Here is a 13,721-nt window from a genome sequence, read left to right as displayed (position 1 = left end):
AAAGACAAGCCCAAAGTCCAGGCCGTAAAGTTGTCTGTTCATATCCAGGACTATACTTATTACAATCAGCAGAGCCGAGATTGAAAGCCAAAGCTGCTATTTAACAAAGATGCCCACCAAAGAGGCTATCTATAACTTTGTCAGCTTTGACAAACTAAGCTTTGTTATCAACCCCCATCCTGCGTACCATTATTTCTGATTCCCTATCCCAGGAATCCTATGCTGACATGCAGTCATAAAGAAAATTAAAGTCATAGTAAATTGGACAATGATATGGAATAAGCCCCAGGGTATATTAAGCATTTACCTCTAGTATAACTCTTGCCCATTAATGGGTTATTAAAGCATTAATGTTTGGAATGGCAGGAATGGGGTTAAATAGCACAACAGCTATTCTAAAATAAAAATACTAATGACAACAGCCATTTTTTAACAAGCCCCACAAATTGTTTTATTCCATCAATTACTTTCCAAAGCAGAACACGCCAGAGGGTTCCACTGCAAGGTACATGATGAAGGAATAAAATAAAGCTAATTAGTAAAAAGGAAAAAAAAAGTACATACACAGATATTTTGGTCTCACTGAATGAAGCAGTTCTCTTTTCTCCATTATATATTTCCAACCTAGCAAAGATGGATTAGAGGAAGTGTCCCCAGCCTGCAGTGTACATCATTACACAGCCAATACAGAGTGAATCCCTACCCCGAGTTCCCCAGGGGAGCATGTAAAAATGGTTCTGCCCTTCCCCCTTCGCCTCTGCTGATTTATACTGTACCAAGGAATGCCGCCCTTTGGAAGAATAATCTTTGGCAGCTGTAATGTGGGTGAAGATATAGACGAAGTGTAAGGGCCTCTCGCACCCTGCTTCTCTGGATATTGATGGACCTCTCACTGAGGAGCGAGGAGCAGGATTCACACTATCTATAACCCAATGCGTGTCATCTCCAGAGAAGGAAGTAAAGCTGTTCGGACTGTCCGGAGATAAATCTGTGCACAGAACTAGGCTTGGCGCTCCTGGGAGTCACAAGTGGAGCAGCAAGACATAGACTTAGAACTAAGAAAGTAATGGCAACTGCTACAGTAGAACAAGTGCAAGATTCAAGAAGACATATCAAAGACGTTAAGCCAAATACAATAAAAAAAAATGGACTACAATAAAAAAATCTGTCATGGAGCCATAAAAAACTTGTAAAACATTTAAAGCCTACAATGCACTGTGAGAGCTGTTTACTTTTCATTCAAATAATTGTGGCTTAGTTGTCACGATAAATATAGTAACATTTTTGTAGACTATGGCCCGGATTCACATACATTGGCGCATATTTATGCCGGCATAGCGTATCTAATATACGCTACGCCGACGCAGCGCACAGAGGCAAGCACTGGATTCACAAAGCACTTGCTCCCACTCGCTCTTAAAGATACGCTGGGTTTCCTCAGCGTAAGCCGGCGTAGGTGGAAGTGGGCATGAGCCATGCTAATGAGGCGTGACCCCATGCAAATGATGGGCCAAGCGTAATAGAAGTACTTAAAATGAACGCCGTCCCGTGGCCGCATCCCAGTGCGCATGCTCAGAATCACGTCGAAAAAAAACTGCCTACGACGTGAACGTAACCTACGCCTAGCCATATTCACAAACAACGTAAACAACGTAAAATACGACAGCTCTGTTCCCTGGTCCATACCTTTGCATGAGTTGCGCCTCCTATATGGGGAATAACTTTACGCCGGGCGTACGACTTACGCAAACCATGTATATTATGCGTCGGGCGCAACTACGTTCGTGAATCGGCGTATCTCCTCCATTTGCATATGTGCATAGAAAATCAATGGGAGCGTAAAATGCGCCCAGCGTAAATATGCGCCCACAATACGATGGCGTAGGCAAGTTATGTCGGTCATAGGAAGCCTATTTTTAGGCGTATCTCAGATTGTGGGCACGGCGCACAGATACGACGGCGCATAGTTACACTTACGTGGCGTATCTCGAGATACGTCGGCGTAAGTGCTTTGTGAATCAGGGCCATAGAGTCTATCTGTATATTTTATAAAGCTACAAAATTGAAGTGGTATTAAACCCAAAAACAAAAAGCTTGTCGTTTCTCAGATGTGGTGGCTACATTAGATTTTAGACTTTTATTCTTTTGTTTTCACCTACTGATCCTGCCAGTAAGTCTGTTATTTGTTCAACTTTCTTTAGCAAAGCCAGTCAGAGATTTGAGACCAACTGTTGACACTTACAGAGATGCTCACACCTCTCCTTAAAAAGTGTTGGCTAGAGTTTGGCTTTGATTTGGTAATCAAGTCCATGTAAATCTGCTAGTACAGTGGTCATCAACCTTGTCCTGCAGGGCCCACTAACAGGCCAGGTTTGCAAGATAACTGAAATACATCACAGCTGATATCATTTGCTCCTCAGTGATTGCAGTATTCTAGACTGAATCTCCCCAAGGTAATACATACAACCTGGCCTGTTAGTGGGCCCTGCAGGACAGGGTTGATGACCACTGTGCTAGTACATCTAACACTACCATCTCCCAAGAATGACAATGCTACTGTCAAAGTATCAAAAAGAGAATAGGTCCAACTGTCCACTGCAGCTCCTCATCCCAGTAATATAACAGAAAAAACAAAACAAAAGAAGGATAATTGGGATTTTAGTGGTGCTGAAACCTACCGACAGATGAAAACTTAGACAAACATATTTATAAAAACACTGATTTTAATACAAAAATTTATTAAAAGGTAATGGTTGTGAAACCCCTAAAATGCACATAGCATGAGTACAATTCATGTTCAGCTCAGTTACCCTCAATGCCATCCTCCCTCACATGATAATCAAAATAACATAGGCAAAATTATATTCATCAAATGCACAAACCAGGAGGGAAGATGATGGTATGACCCAAACGCATTTCACAAATATAGCTTCCTCAGGGGTTCAGAGGGTGTTGTTGGATATAATGGAATAAATCCCCTAGAAAATGGGGAGTGTATACTCTGAGATGGTAAGGACCTTAAAGGTCTAGCTATGGGGTAGATGGCAATAGATGAATTGAGGAGATGATGCCCATGTGTTAAATTCAGAAGCCCAGCAGGCTTTGAGAAGAAGACATTTAATTAAAAAAAGGGGTGTCTAACTACAATGTTCGACCTCATCCAAAAAAGAAGGGAAGAGGAGTGGGAGGAGGGCAAAGCCCACCGCCTTAAAACTCCTGTGCCTTTATTCAAAGCCAGTGGCAGATAATCAGCAGCAACCAATGCTACTGTCAAAGGGTGTCTCACTTGCTCTTCCATCCATAGTGGATAGTAGACACCCTAGGACAGGAGGTATGGTAATGACTGGATCACCAAGTAAATAAAAAAGCCTTAAAAAAAGAAAACAAATGCTGCAACACATTTTTTGTGTTTATTACCACTTTATGATGCGGGGCGAGGTATCTCATATCTGACCTCAAGGTTTAGCAAAGAAAAACATCTACCATAGCAGCGGTCATACCTGTCTTTCCGAATACTTGTTACGTCATACATTTCTTACAATAAGAAAGTCTGTCCAAGGTTGCCTAGTTTACATAATTTATACTGAATGTCTACTGTGGCAAAATATTTTCTGAATATTATTGTGTCGTACTTAGTGACATATCAGTTTGTCTTACAATGTTAAATCAAAGCTAGACAAATCTGTATTGCTAGATCGCCCTGAAAACTGGAGAAGTACCCTGGCAACTTATGTGTGTGTTGAATCCAGGACTGGGTCATTGGCAAGGGAACCCCTTTCTCTCATGCAATTTGGGGCGAGCAACTCTTTCATCTCTACCCCTATCGAGCATTGGCATAGCTGGCATAGCTGTTTACTTTAAAACTGTACTCCTGGAAAACAGTTAAATACACAGCTGGAATAGATATATAGGAGCTTTTGTACCCGCCAAAGATTTGTATCTCACTCCATCCAGTCTTAACATTTACACAGCCCTGCCAGACAACATAGCAAGCCTGGTGACCTGACATTTTACCGCTGAGGAACTTACTTCCTGTCTGCCGCCCTTTCCTGTTATCCAGGGTTGTTCTCAATTCACACACCCACCTGCGCAGCAGATCCAGTGCTGACTTGCTATGAACTGCCACACCACTGCCATGTGCTGTGTCCTGGGCCCCCACCTCTGTTCCTGACCTCATTGGGTGCCAGGTGGCTCTTCCTGTTGCCCAAGCATTTGACGTGCCTAAACCCACCCAAACACATTACACGCGTTTACAAGCTTCAAGCCTTTTTTTAATTGCAAAACACTGCTGCCAGGAGGAAAGGCATCTAGAAGAGATGGCCAAATGTCCAGTGTGAATGAAGCCTTACATCTGAGTCCAGTAGGGTCCCAGGGGGTAACCCAGAGTAAGGCACAGTAAACAATGAAGAATTTTGAATAACAATCACATTTATTAAGACAAAAATACATATATGGTGTGCAAAGGAGCAAGAAAAAACGGATTAAAAAGCATATATATTAAGATACATGATATATATTTAGCCCTAGTACGTCAACGCATTTCACTGTTAAGCTTCGTCAGGACACTGTGAGAAATGGGTCTCACTTGCAAGAGAGTCAGACTTGTTCAACAATTAGTTAAAGAAGGGGTGATGTCCAACAAACAAGGAAAAGGATGCTGGCTCCAATAAACTCGTAAAAAGGATTCGTAAGGGCCAATGGCTCATATATTCAAAGTATCTTCATATAGTGGCCTCAAACAGAGGATGATATGCAAGACTTGACAAAAAAACAGGAGATAACCATAGGTTAGTCGCCGAAATATGAATGGATATAATCCTTCAGTCCAAAATATCACACCGATTACAGAGTCCTCCAGTATAAAGGCTCGGCTGTGCCTAAGCAGAATACTATAGTGCACTCAAATCCAAATGGTGTCCTCAAATAGGTTAACAATATGGAGAATTCTCGGCTGGCCCCCTGGGAGAGAGCGGAAGAAGAGCATTTTTCAGCTCAGTTTTGGCTCAATTAAATGCTTGTTTTTTTCTAAATAAAGATTTTACATAAAATAAATACGTAAGTAAAACATCAGAATAAAAATATGCAAGTAAAAAAAATCTAAAATTGCCCCTCAAAGCGGAGGTTCACACAAAAAGTGAACCTCTGCTTTTTGGATCCCTCCCCCCCTCCGGTGACACATTTGGCACCTTTCGGGGGGGAGGGGGGTGCAGATACCTGTCTGAGACAGGTATTTGCACCACTTCCGGGTCTGATCCCCACGGGGAATCCAGCCTATGACGTCACTCCCACCGATGTCTGATGGGAAACACTGTTCCCAGGAGAGAGCGGGGACCAGTGATGGCGCGCCGTGATCCTCGCGCATGCGCAGTAGGGAATTGGGCAGTGAAGCCATTAGCAGCTGCCGTATTTGTAGCTGCTGACTTTTAAAAAAAAATTGGGCGGAACCTCCGCTTTAATGATTCCATGATTAGAATTAGCTAAAATAAAAATCATCTAGTGAATGGCTGGCCCTGGCATCAGGAATTGCGCCAATAAATGTGTACATAAAAAACGTACAGGTATTATTTTTCCCCTCAAAGAGATTACAGTATTTCTCCTGACAATGCCTTCATTGGTCTCCTTTCCCTACAAGGCCAGTTCTACATGCACATTGGTCTTTCCACATACATTTTAAGCCAAGGTAAGTCTAGTATGAGTTGAATGAGGTAAATTCCAATTAATGAGATGGGTCACTTACAAGTACCGTAAAGATTCTGGAGCAGAGAGAATCTGGAGCAGCGGTGTTTGGCAATCAATCAGCTTCTATCTTCAGAATGTTAAACTTTAAAAAAAAAAAAGACAGAAGCTGGATGGTTGCTATGCACAACTGCTCCAGATTCTGTCTGCTCCAGTTTTGATAAATTCTTGCTCGATGCCTGTGTAGCACCCTCCTAGATAGGTGCTAGGATTAAATAGAAAGATTTAGTGTTGGCCCACTGTGTTTTGTGGAGCCGTGTTTTTGATAGGTACATTACATTATCACACTGTATTCAGTGTGGTTGCAATTGTTTTGTTAGGTGAATTTAGTTGCTCACTGTATTCAGTGCAGCTGCATTTGACTAGTTATGTCTGTTCACTGTCCCCAGCTGCTGCTAGTCTGTTAACTCCCTCTGCTGTCCAGAAAAGCGGTGAGAACTTTTCTGGATCATAGGAGTGGAGCTATGCAGATGGCAGCATGAATATTTATACAGCCCTGGCCAATCCCAGGGAACTGGGTGCTGATGGCATGCTGAATAACTGTATATATTCTTTAACCACTTAAAGACCTCAGGTGTTTTTCAGATTTGGTGTTTGCAAGACTAAAACAGTTTTTTCTGCTAGAAAATTACTTAAAACCCCCAAACATTATATATTTTTTTTTCTAACACCCTAGAGAATAAAATGGCGGTCATCGCAATACTTTTTGTCACACCGTATTTGCGCAGCAGTCTTACAAGCGCACTTTTTTTGGAAAAAATTCACTTTTTTGAATTAAAAAATAAGACAACAATAAATTTGGCCCAATTTTTTTATATATTGTGAAAGATAATGTTACGCCGAGTAAAATGATACCCAACATGTCACGCTTTAAAATTGCGCCCGCTCGTGGCATGGCGTCAAACTTTTACCCTTAAAAATCTAGATAGGCGACGTTTAAAAAATTCTATAAGTTGCATTTTTTGAGCTACAGAGTAGCTCTAGGGCTATAATTATTGCTCTCGCTCTAACGATCGCGGCGATACCTCAATTGTGTGATTTGAACACCGTTTTCATATGCGGGCGCTACTCGCGTATGCGTTCGCTTCTGCGCGCGAGCTCGTCAGGACGGGGCGCTTAAAAAAAAAAAATTTTTGTTTTCTTATTTAATTTTATTGATTTTATTATTTTTTACACTAAAATATAAAAAAAAAAAAAAATGATCACTTTTATTCCTATTACAAGGAATGTAAACATCCCTTGTAATAGAAAAAAGCATGACAGGTCCTCTTAAATATGAGATCTGGGGTCAAAAAGACCTCAGATCTCATATTTAGGCTTAAATGCAAAAAAAAAAGAAAAAAAAGGAAAATTTGTCATTTAAAAAAATGACAGAAAAAAAATTGTCTCTTTAAGAGGCTGGGCGGGACTGACGTTTTGACGTCACTTCCGCCCAGCAGAGCTATGAGGACGGGTGGGGGCCATCTTGCCCTCACTCAAGTCCTCACTCTCCAGGCGGCAGCATCGGATCTCCTCCGCCGCTACCGACGGCTCCGGTAAGCGGCGGAGGGCGCAGAAAAGCGGCGGGAGGGGGGGGCCCCTCTCCCGCCACCGATAACGGCGATCTCGCGGCGAATCCGCCGCGGAGACCGCCGTTATCGTTTACACGGCCGCCCGCTGAAAACATGGATATCTCAGTTGTGGCAGCAGCTGCTGCCGTTACTGAGATATCCATGTTTAAAAAGAGGACGTATATATACAGTGGGGGGTCCTTAAGTAGTTAAGCATACTGAGCTCTGGGTCTTTTACTGGAGAGGATCAGTCCAGCCTGGAGACGCCTCAGGTGGGTGACCTGAGGGCATGGAAATTGAGACCACAGGGAGCTGCCTGTAACATTCTTACTCTCATATCCGATTTACGTGGAGAACCACGTGCTTGGGCAAATACCTACCTAGAAAAAGAGGATCCAATCTTAACCAGTTAGCAACCGCCCTATAGACGAAATACGTCTACAAGGCGGTTGCTTAACTCTAGGAGGGCGTCAATGTACGTCCTCCTAGAATCGCGCTCCCGCGCGCCCTGTGGGGCACGCACACGGGAGTCTCCGTGACCGCCGGGTCCTCCGGACCCGGCTGATCACGGATCACGGTAAATCGCCGCTGATAGCGACGGTTTACCACGTGATCGCTCCGTCCAATGACGGAGCGATCACTAGTAAACAAACCGGCGTCATGTGATGACGCCGGTTCCTCCCTCTCCTCTCTGTACCGAACGGTACAGTGTGAGAGGGGAGAGGGGAGAGAGCGGAAGCAGCAGCAGCTGCTGCTGCTGCTGCTGCGGGCTGGATCTGTGACACATGCAGTCACAGATCCAGCCATCGATCCCTCCCTGTGCAATACTCTGCAGTACCAGCCATACTCTGCAATGCCCCCACACTCTGCAATGCCCCCACACTCTGCAATGCCCCCACACTCTGCAATACCCCAAAATACTCTGCAATGCCCCCACACTCTGCAATGCCCCCACACTGTGCAATACCCCAAAATACTCTGCAATACCCCAAAATACTCTGCAATGCCCGCAATACTCCGCAATGCCCCGCAATACTCCGCAATGCCCCGCAATACTCCGCAATGCCCCACAATACCCCACAATACCCCGCAATACACCGCAATACTCCGCAATACCCCGCAATACTCCGCAATACCCCGCAATACTCCGCAATACCCCACAATACTCCGCAATACTCCGCAATACCCCACAATACCCCGCAATATCCTGCAATACTCCGCAATACCCTGCAATACCCTACAATACTCCGCAATACCCCACAATACTCCGCAATACCCCACAATACCCCACAATACTCCGCAATACCCTGCAACGTCGTCTATGGGGATTTTTAAGTAGCAAAGTTTGGCGCCATTCCACGAGCGTGTGCAATTTTGAAGGGTGACATGTTGGGTATCTATTTACTCGGCGTAACTTCATCTTTCACATTTATGCAAAAGAATGAAGAAAAAATACTAAATTTGCCAAATTTTATAACAGAAACAAAGAAAAATTATTTTTTTTTACAGAATTTTCAGTCTTTTTTCTTTTATAGCCCAAAAAATAAAAAACCCAACGGTGATTAAATACCACCAAAAGAAAGCTCTATTTGTGTGAAAAAAAGGACGAAAATTTCATTTGGGTACAGTGTTGTATGACTGAGTAATTGTCATTCAAATTGTGAGAGCACCGAAAGCTGAAAATTGGTCTGGTTATTAAGGGGGTTTACGTGCCTAGTGGTCAAGTGGTTAAATTCATGTCCACATTTTTTGGCAACTATGTCCTTGCTTTATGATGACTTCAACAAGCAACTCACTGCGGAAAATGCTATTAGGAATCTCAAACAAGGTACAGGACCTGTTGAGGACTTCATAGCAGAATTTTAGAGGTGGGCCATTGAGACTGAGTGGAATGATGTTACACTGCGTACCCATTTTCGTCTCGGCCTTTGCGAACCACTCAAGGATGAGTTGGCTAGAGCAGATCTTCCCCAATCTGTTAACGATATGATATAACGTGCTATCACAATAGATCGTAGGCTAAGGGAGAGACGAGCTGAATGCTCATCAAGTTCCACATCACCTGTCCCTACACCTCAAAACTTGAGTCTGTCCCTTTTGATGAAAAAATGGACATTGGGACCGTGCAAAGTGGCAACAACCCTGCAAAGCCTACTGAATGATGTCTTAAGAGACTTTCTGGACATGTGCGTAGTGGTGTGTCTAGATGACATAATTAATTGCTCAGTTGAACTATTGCAACATCGCAAACATGTCGGATGGCTACTTGCAAGACTCAGAGCTCATTCCCTCTACACCAAGCTCCAGAAATTGTGTCTTGAACAGACCATTATTTCTTTCTGTGCCTTTGTTATTTCTCCAAAAGGCGATATAGAGTTTTTTTCGGGGTTCGCTAATTCACCTTCACCTTCAAGCCTCCACTTATTGAGATCCCCAGGAGGGTATCCCTTAAGAGGGGGGTACTGTAACAGGCACTCCCAGCGCCGTAATGCGTTCCACGCTGGAACGCATTACGACGACCGCACGATGACGTCATCGCTCTGCGCCGCATGCGTTCCAGCCTGGAATGCGGAAGTCCCGAGCAGACTCAGAGCTGGATTCGGCACACCTCTCATACCCCTGTCTCCTGCCTATAAAGGCATTCAGTTTTCATAGAAACCTTGTTCTGTTAATGTCGGCCGTAGCCAGCTTGGCTACCAAACTACAGCCACCATCCATCCCTGAGCTGCAGACCATCCTGCACTACGGAATCCTGGAGCTGGCCTGCTAACCTTGCTAAGAGTTGCTGCGGACACCCCAAGCTATCCCCCACCAGGAGACCCGGGGAAACAGCAATTTTCAAGTCTTGCTACAGATTCCCAATTGGATTTAGGTCTGGACTTTGACTGGGCCATTCAACACATGAATATGCTTTGATGTAAACCAGGGGTCCTCAAACTATGGCCCTCCAGTTGTTCAGGAGTGATGTCTGTGAATGTCAGAGTTTTACAATGCATCATGGGATGTGTAGTTCTGTAACAGCTGGAGGGCCATAGTTTGACAATCCCTGATGTAAACCATTCCATTGTAGCTCTGGTTGTATGTTTAGGGTTGTTGTCCTACTGGAAGGTGAACCTCTGCCCCAGTCTCGAGACTTTGCAGACTCTAGCAGGTTTTCTTGTAAGATTGCCCTGTATTTGGCTCCATTCATCTTCCCATCAACTCTGACCAGCTTCCTTGTTCCTGCTGAAGAAAAGCACCCCACAACATGATGCTGCCACCACCATGTTTCACGTGGGGATGTTGTGTTAAGAGTGATGTGCAGTGTTAGTTTTTTGCCACATATAGCGTTTTGGTTTAAGGCCACAAAGTTCAATGTTGGTCTCATCTGACCAGAGCACCTTCTTCTTTGCTGTGTCCCCCACATGGCTTCTCGCAAACTGCAAATGGGACTTTTTATGACTTACTTCAACAATGTCTTTCTTATTGCCACTCTTCCATAAAGGCCAGATTTGTGGATTGCACGACTAATAGTTGTCCTGTGGACAGATTCTCCCACCTGAGCTGTGGATCTCTGAAGCTCCTCCAGAGTTACCATGGGCCTCTTAGTTGCTTCTCTGATTAATGCTCTCCTTGCCCGGCCTGTCAGTTTAGGTGGACGGCCATGTCTTGGTAGGTTTGTAGTTGTGCCATACTCTTTCCATTTTCGGATGATGGATCGAACAGTGCTCCGTGAGATGTTCAAAGATTGGTATTTTTTTTATACCCTAACCCTGCTTTAAACTTCTCCTCAACTTTATCCCTGACCTATCTGGTGTGTTCCTTGGCCTTCATGATATTGTTTGTTCACTGAAGTTCTCTAACAAATCTCTGAGAGCTTCACAGAACAGCTGTATTGATACTGGGATTAAATTACACACAGGTGGACTCTATTTAATAATTAGGTGACTTCTGAAGGCAATTAGTTCCACTAGATTTTAGTTAGGGGTATCAGAGTAAAGGGGGTGGAATACAAATGCACACCACACTTTTCACATATTTATTTTTAAACAATTTCAAAAAAACATTTATCATTTTCCTTCCACTTCACAATTATGTGCCACTTTGTGTTGGTCTATCACATAAAATCCCAATAAAATACATTTACGTTTTTGGTTGTAACATGACAAATTGTGGAGAATTTCAAGGGGTAGGAATATTTTTTCAAGGCACTGTACATAATTGCAAGCGATACCAAAGTCTTTAAATGTTAAATGAGGTTAGAATATTGTTAAAGCAGAAAAACTATTGATACTGCAAATGGCATGTCTAAAGATACTTGTTTCACCAAACAAAGTTCTTCCTATTCCAATGGCAGCCAAATGAATGTCCTATTCCTATCCCAATGGCAGCCAGTCCAATCTTGGAGCTGAAAGCCACTTTTAAAGAGCCAGGCTGAATACAGATATTTTTCCTTGGAAATCTTACACCAGTACTTGCAGTTCACAACATTCCATGGTGGTGGCACGTGCTCTTTTAGTGCCACTTCTCTGAACTTCTAGTCGTCAAAGGAAAGAGCTTAAAGTGGAAAATGCAGTCTTCAGTCAGTCTGTAAGCTTGGAAAAGAGAGGGGGAAGGAGGAAAGAGAAGCAGGGGACTGCCTTGCCAGTCTAGGCTATGAGGCTGTACATTTCTATTGATGCACAGTGTAGGAGACACAGCTCTAGTCCTTGCATGCAAGGGTGACTCTATAGGAAGCAGAAAAATAAAAGAAGCCACCCTGCAACAGGAAACTTGGGGCAGTGGTCATGGTAGCAGCTTAAACTAGACTTAATCAGGACATATATGATAAAGAAACTGTTAAAAAAAAAACTGAGGGACTAATATCACATTAAACCTTTTAGCTATTTCCTATTTATATAGCAGATGACACACTCTGCAACATTCAGAGCAGCATTTACTGTGAGAATGAATTGCTTATGTAGGTCTAGGGAACTTTCTAAAGAAGACTTACTTACCTAGTCCTTTAAACTTCCACTCTGCTAGACTGGAACCCACAGCCTTCACTCCAGAAGTCCATAGATCTGCATTACAAGTGATGATGCAAAGGAACAGTCAGTCCACTGGAACATGGGGAAGAGCCATCTGAGAATCTGGTGGGTTAAAACGCTTCTCCTCTCCCCTAGACTCTGACAACAAAAGTTGTATAGCGTGTGTGGAGTCCGATATCCTTTAGATTTAGCAAAACCATGTAGGGCCTGACTGATTGCACACAAATTGAAATTCTTAGGCCCCATGCACACGAGAAGCAAATGCAAACACATGTAAACTCAAGTTTTCAAAGGCAAAAACCGGCGTTTAAAACTCCTGTTTTTGCCGTGAATTTCGTGGCGTTTTGCCGCGTTTAGCTGCGTTTGCGGCTATCAGCGTTCATTACAAAGACATTGTAGACCCTCCCAAAGCTTTGAAACGCAAAAACGTTTGCGTCTGAACTCAAAATTTTGCGTCTGAAAAAACGAGCCTAAACCCAACTGCTTTAAAACGCAAAAAAACGTGAATGTGTGCATGGACCCATAGGATAACATTAAATGTGTTCCTCTGAACTCGAGTTTACCAGCGTCTCGTGTGCATGGGGCCTTAAGGTTATATGGTTTTGGTAAATCTGAAGGAAAGAATTTACAGAAAATTGTATAGTGTGTATCCAGCTTAATCGAGCAGTTAACCCCTGCAATGCTGGCACAGCCCCACTGCAAGGGATCATTTTTAAATTTCCCGGAGTTGGGGAGAACGTCTCTCCTAAATGAATCATTGCAAAAGCCTTTGTGTAAGTGTGGACATCATATGACAGAACAGAAAATATATAAATGTTAACGTATGAACAGGACAGATTGATTAGAAATGAATCATCACTAGAAACCATGCAAACAACTAATACATTTAGACTTTATCGCCTCTACGCTGAACTTCATACATCAAACACAAGGTGGCACTATGTGCAACACAAACATGTTTTTTTGCAATATAACATGCTTTTTCTGCAGATCGCTTTTAGTCGTTAAAGCGGGAGTTCACCCATTTCTAAATTTTTTTTTTTTCTTCCCCTAGATTCCTGCTCGTTCGGTCTAGGGGAATCGGCTATTTGTATTAAAATAGGTGCAGTACTTACCCGTTTTCGAGCTGCATCTTCTTCCGTCGCTTCCGGGTATGGTCTTCGGGAGCGGGCGTTCCTTCTTGATTGACATTCTTCCGAGAGGCTTCCGACGGTCGCATCCATCGCGTCACTCGTAGCCGAAAGAAGCCGAACGTCGGTGCGGCTCTATACTGCGCCTGCGCACCGACGTTCGGCTTCTTTCGGAAAATCGTGACGCGATGGATGCGACCGTCGGAAGCCTCTCGGAAACCTGTCAATCAAGAAGGAACGCCCATTCCCGAAGCCCATACCCGGAAGCGACGGAGAGGATGCGTCTCGTAAACGGG

General features: G+C 43.6%; 1 protein-coding gene across 2 annotated transcripts in view; it reads right to left on the bottom strand.

Moving 5' to 3' along the window:
* LOC120931479 (nuclear receptor ROR-alpha) overlaps window positions 1–13,721 on the bottom strand; it is a 637,829-nt gene that overhangs the window by 347,995 nt on the left and 276,113 nt on the right. The window lies entirely within an intron of this gene.

The sequence above is a fragment of the Rana temporaria genome, chromosome 3 (genome assembly GCF_905171775.1).
Source record: "Rana temporaria chromosome 3, aRanTem1.1, whole genome shotgun sequence".
Lineage (NCBI taxonomy): Eukaryota > Metazoa > Chordata > Amphibia > Anura > Ranidae > Rana > Rana temporaria.
Note: the sequence above shows the minus strand (reverse complement) of the source record. Positions and strands in the feature narration are given on the sequence as shown.